Source organism: Lontra canadensis, unplaced genomic scaffold, assembly GCF_010015895.1.
Source record: "Lontra canadensis isolate GAN:19392208 unplaced genomic scaffold, GSC_riverotter_1.0 scaffold33, whole genome shotgun sequence".
Lineage (NCBI taxonomy): Eukaryota > Metazoa > Chordata > Mammalia > Carnivora > Mustelidae > Lontra > Lontra canadensis.
The window spans coordinates 5,401,711-5,408,002 of NW_022631027.1; positions in this window are offsets into that span (position 1 = coordinate 5,401,711).

The window sequence follows — 6,292 nt, forward strand, 5'->3', positions numbered from 1 at the left end:
TGTGTAGAATTTTATAATACGGAGGTTTATTTCGTGTACCTGTTTTGTCTTAGTCCATTCAGGCTGCTATAACAAAGCTACTGCAGATTGGTGGCTTGAAAAACAGACATTTATTTCTCACATTTCTAGAGGCTGGCAAGTCCAAGATCAAGGACCAGACAGATGAGAACATTTTCCTGGTTTTGTTGTGCCCTCACCTGGCAGAAGGGAGGAGGGAGCTCTGTGAGGTCTTTATATAAGGACAATAATTCCAACTGTAGCTCTCACTCTCAGGATCTAATCACCTCTCAAAGGCACGACCTCTTTATACCATCACAATAGGGATTAGGTATCAAAATCAACAGGGGAAAGGGGGTCTTCCAGAAACATTAAATCTATAGCTATCGCACTGAAAGAAAATTTCTGTTCATATTCAAAAGCTGTGTATTTGTTTTATCTTTATCCTAGGTTATCTATCTTTGAGGACTTCCTGGGTGCCTCCACTTAATAGTGGAGGTAAACAAACAAACAAACAAATAAATAAACAAACAAATAAATAAAATGGGAAGGGGATAACACTTCCAATAACTCTTCCTGTCAGTAGGTGCCTCCACGAGGAGAAAGAAAGATGAACAGAGTTCTTTGAATGCTGTGTGTTGTGCTGGTAACTTATTCTGAGTTGACCATACAACTGAGAGGGACTCCCTACTTTTCCTAGAGGGAGAGGTTGCACCCACCTCAAATTTTCACCAGCCTCAAGATGTCCACCTGCTGGGTACCAGATTTTCCCAGATAAGTTGTCTGTAATCACTTAGCATCTGTGTACACACAGATTGCCTGATGCCCAAGTAGTTTGAATCCCACTAAGTTTGTCCCCATGTGTTCCCTATGAGAAATGAGAACAACAGGAAGTCAGGATAACCTTTGCAGCAGCACAGACCCACAATCTCACTAGTAGCAAGAGGCCTGTAGCGTCTCTTGCTCAACACTAATAACTTTTCCCAATAAGTTTATTCCTTATTTCAGACTGTGTAACTCTGACACTATAGAATTCACTCTTAGCCACCTTGGAGGACAGCTCTGAATGATTCCTTATTTGTCAAATAAAAACTTCTGCTTTACTTAGCACTCAGGAATAAAAGATTTTGAGAGGGAGCTGTGTTAAGGGGTAGAGGGTGAGAAGAGGTCTGCTGACAGGGAAAGATTTTTTAACACAACCGGATAAACATAACAGGACTTGGGGCCATATGTTACCCCATGCTACAGCCCAGGTAGACAATGGCTTAATTGTCCCTCTAACTTGCTCACTCCTCCAACGGAAAATGCACAAGCTTTGGGACATGAAGAGCAGAATTCTAAGTCCTGGCTTACCTGCTATTGTGTGAACTTATGAAGCAAGTTCGACTTCCAACTCAGCTGTTCAAAAAACTTGCATTTATTTATCTGAATCCAATTTAATTTGCCTCTGAGACATCATTCTGCTGAGATGGTAGGAAATTCATTCTTTGCATTCCCCTCTAACCCTGGTAGGAATTATGCAAAGATTCCAGGGGGGTATCTTATGGAGCACCAAAGCACTAGGGAGACCACCTCTTAGTGATGAGGTACCCATTGTCCCATTGTACAGCCCACCTGGTCCCTCCCTGCTCCTGTTAACAGGGATGGGCATCTTGCCAGGCCTGGGAAGCTGTCTTCCTACAAACAGTGCTCAGTCATTTCTCCACTCAAGTCTTCCACCTCCCCTTCCAGTGGATAGAACCTACCAACATGGTTGTTCTCCTCTGAAGGACCCTCTGAAGGACCCCTTCCCCATTTACTTTTTCCCTTTTTTACAGGACATCTAGAATAATAAGATTAAAGCCAGCACAGTAGTCTGTAGTTTCATAGGTTAATTCCCTTTTCTACCCACATTCTTTCTTACTTCCCATTTGCATTCCCTAGCTCTTATCTTTGAAGATGAAGAATTCAGAAGGTATTTTACATAGTCATTGTCTTTTCTGTGATACAGATTAGAACCATAGAAGGATCTATGTAAAAAGCCCTGTTGCAGGGTACCTAGGTGGCTCAGTCATTGCATGTCTGCCTTCAGCTCAGGTCATGGTCCCAGGGTGGGATCCAGCCCAGCACTGGGCTCCCTGCTTGGTGGGAAGTCTGCTTCTCCCTCTTCCACTCCCCCGCTTGTGTTCTCTCTCTCTCTCTCTCTCTCTCTCTGTCAAAAAGGTCTTAAAAAAAAAAAAAAGTCCTCTTCTGATATCAGTTGTCTAAAATCGTTGCAGAGCTTTCTCATGCCTTTGCAATAAGACTATTTTCAGATTCCTATTCCAATGTTTTCTGCTTCTGCTTCTTTTCAGCCTCAATCACCAACCCCCAGTTTCCCCTTCTTGGTAATCCTTAACTGTCTCCTGTGGAAGTGGAGGAAAGAGGACAATCTACTGTTACAGGATTTCTTTTCCTTTAGTGCTCACTATTCTTGATCATGCTGTTTCCAAGAATGAAGAGGTAAACCAGATGAAGAGTGGTGGGCAGCAAAGCAGAGTTTAATGAGCAATTGTATCAGGCGACAGTACAAAGCTCCTGAAGAGGGAGGGGACCCAAGAGGGTTGCCCCACAGTTTCTAGGGGTTTTTATGGGCTCATTGATGGGCTGTTTTAATCTGACAAACGCTCCATGTGCCTATCACTCAATCAAGTTGTTATCATTTACCTATCCTGTGGGAAAGGGTGTGGGGGGTGGTTCCAGCTAGGGGGGTGTAAAATCCCTTTAAGGGTGGTTTCTTCTTATGGCAGGGTGGGGGTGGAGGCGGGTGCAGAGAGGGGCTAGTCCCTGCCTTTCTTCTGACTATCCTTCATTACTACTGGTTAAACAAACTCCCTTCCTCAGAATAGGAGTTCTATATATATATATAAAAACTTTAAAAACTCAGTACACACATGATGACTGCAGAAAACATTAGTAAAACACTTACCATGTGGCGAGCATGGAATTAAGTGCTATGAAGAATAAAGGAGATCCTTAGAAGACAAGGTCCTTCTCCACAAGACTGCAGTCAAGTTGGAACATGAAATGCACAGAAGAGCAGTGTACTTCAGAGAACATGAAAGTATATTTAATAAGGAACTAAATTGTTCAACAGTTAATTAGAAAACCAAACAGCAATAGTTTACTTATAGGTGGTCCATAAGGAGTTAACCATGAATTCGGCAAGGGACAGATCCGGAGCTGGGATATCTGAAGAAATGGAATCTTCAAACTTTAGAGGATGCAGAGATATACACAAAAGATAAAAATGAGACACACACACGCACACACCTATGCAGGCTGAATAAACACGCTGTGAAGGAAAAATAGTGAAGGTATTGGTCTGACCCGAAAGACAACTTTGTGTTACATAGTTATCTACATCCCTAAGTAACAACTATTAATTCAAACCACAAGTCAACAATTATTAAATTTTTACTTAATAATTAATTGTCAATTATATGCCTGCCCATTTGTATTATTAAACTGAAATTTATGACTAAAATTCAACAATCATTAAATCATCAAATCATTCTGTTTGCTCCTGGAGATAAAAATGCAAATAGCCATTTAAAATCTAAACTCCAGGGGCACCTGGGTGTCTCAGTCAAGTGTCCAATACTTGATTTTGGCTCAGGTCATGATCCCAGAGTTGTGAGATCAAGCCCTGAATTGGGCTCTGTGCTGAGTCTGGAGCCTGCTTAAGATTCCCTCTCTCCCTCTGCCTCTGCCCCTCCCTCTCCACTCTCTGTCTCTCTCCCTCTCTAAAAAAAAGCAAAAGATTAAAAAAAATAATAAAACCTAAACTCTAATTGTTCATTAATTCCATAGCTGTTTATTGTGTCTCTACTTTTTGGACAGCACTGGGGATAGGACATAGAGAAAGAGGAAAAAATATCAAATATAAATTAAATGAGCTAACATGGGTTTACTTGGCTAGGTGCTTTACATGTGTTATCTTACTCTAGCTTATTCCCTCCAGCAAATCAAGCAAGCATGTTGTCCTTTTTACATTTTTGAAATAGAGATTGAGTGTCTCTCACTCAGATATTGACAAACTCATGCAGGCTACACACCTAACGTAAAGCTTGTAAACAATTTGAGACACAAGATACAGTCATGCAAATAAGTAATTCCTGTGTACAGTGTAAAAGATACAAGGAGAGGTTAAAGACTACAGAGGTAACTGTATGATTAAAATGAGGGGAAATAACTTTGGCAGGGATTATGATAACAAGCTTTACAGATTAAGGTGACCGATATAAATTAGTAGTTTTCACCCTGTTGCACATTGGAGTCAAACAGGGGAACTTTAAAGAAATTTGATGTTTGAACACCAACCCCAGAGATTCTGATGTAATTGATCTGAGGTATAGTCTGGGCTTCAGATTTTAACAGCTTCTCAGGTGATTCTAATGTGCTCGCAATGTTGAGAACCAGTGTTCTAGAACAGCGCTTCTGAGGCTTTAGAGATCATACAAATAACCTGGGGAGCCTGTTTTAATGAAGATTCTGATTCTTTAGGTCTGTGGTAGGGCCCAGATTCCTCATGTCTTTCTATGCCTGTGTGCTGAAATGGCAGCATGCATAAAATACTAATGGAACCCAGAGGAGTGGATATTAATTACTGCTTGGGGAGAAAGTGGATTAGGCAGAATAACTGATATATCCCTGGCCTGAGCATGGGTTTTGGATTCAGGATAATACAATCTTTTTCCACCAAAATAGATCTTTTTCTCCAGCAAAATTAACTACCCTCTCCAACGCTGTTATCTCTGTTCTCTCCAACACTGTTAGTTCACTATTCTGTGCACCATCTACTAGCTCTATCCTTTAGTTCAAGCTTATACTTCAATTACACCAATTCTTAGATTACAGAGAGAGTGCCAACCCATGGTTCCCAGTACTTTTTATCTATATATCGATCTGTCAATCTATATAACAGTATCTATCACCTTCCTATAACCTTTCCTTCCTTCTTGCCTCCCAAAGATTCCACGATGCATCATTACAATCACTTCCTTACAAATACCCTCACTTGCTCCTTTGTGTGATATTCATCCTCAGTTAAATCTAACCATTCTTTTCCATGTCTGCTTTCTCTTGACTGAAGATTAATTGGGAAAATCATACCACTATGCCATCTGGACTCAGTTTAAATTGAAAATAGGCATTCAGTCTAGCTGGCAATATCACAGTCTTTACACAGTTCACCTTCTCCCTCTCAAAATATATCTCTGGTCTTCTCTCCCCTCCATCCTCCTATCCCCTTTTGCCTCACCCTCAGCTGAAGACTTCATCTTATTTTATTAAGAAAATGCATGTGATCTGGTAGGAACTGCACTATCTCCCGCCCATACACAAACCATCTGCATCTGAATTCATCTTCTGTTTTTCCCTCCTGTTAAAAGGATGGGAATCTAGGTTCTTTTTTTTTTTTTTCTATCTACATTCTTTTCAAAGGTACACTTATACTTTGGATCCTTCCTTTCATTCTCCCCTATAATTTCATTCCTTTAAGTATTCCCTTTTTCTCCAACATCAACAATTTCTCTCCGTACTACATCATTCCCACCATAATATAAGCATTTATCTGCCAACACAACATTAACAAAAAACTTCCCTTGCTCTATTTAACCCACTGTAGCCACCATCCTATTTCTCTGATCTTTTACCCTTCACCTCTGCCCCACCAAAAAAACTCCAAGAAACCAGTCAAAGAAACAAAACCTTAAGACTTGTCCATACTTGTTTATCTTTTGTTCTTCAGTACACTTCCGTCTTTCTGCCTCCCACCCTGAAACTATTCTTGCCAGAGACTCTATGATTGCTGTTGCCAAATCCACTGGTCATTTTTGTGTCCTCACTACATGACTTCTATAAAGCATTTGCTATAGTTGACTACTTCCTTTCAATTGTAAAACTTCCTTCTCTTGACTTCTATGACATCAACTTCTTACCTCCCAGGTTGTTCCTTCTCAGTCTCTTGCTAGCTCTTCTTCCTCTGCCCAACTTTGATATGTTGGAGGTTCTCGTAGCTCTGTTCTCTGTCTATAGTCTGCCTAGATAATCTCAAGTAGTCCCAAGGTTTTTGGTTTCATGTATAAACTCTTAACTACCAATTATATGTCTCTAGCCTAGACTCAGACCAATATATCCATCTGCTTACTTGATGTTATCATTTGTATATCTAATACGCCTCTCAAACTTGATTATTGTCAATGTCTACTGACCAAAGACCACTGGGAATAAAACTGTAATTGAACAAGCTGGGTTTATTGTTTTAAGTAGGTGA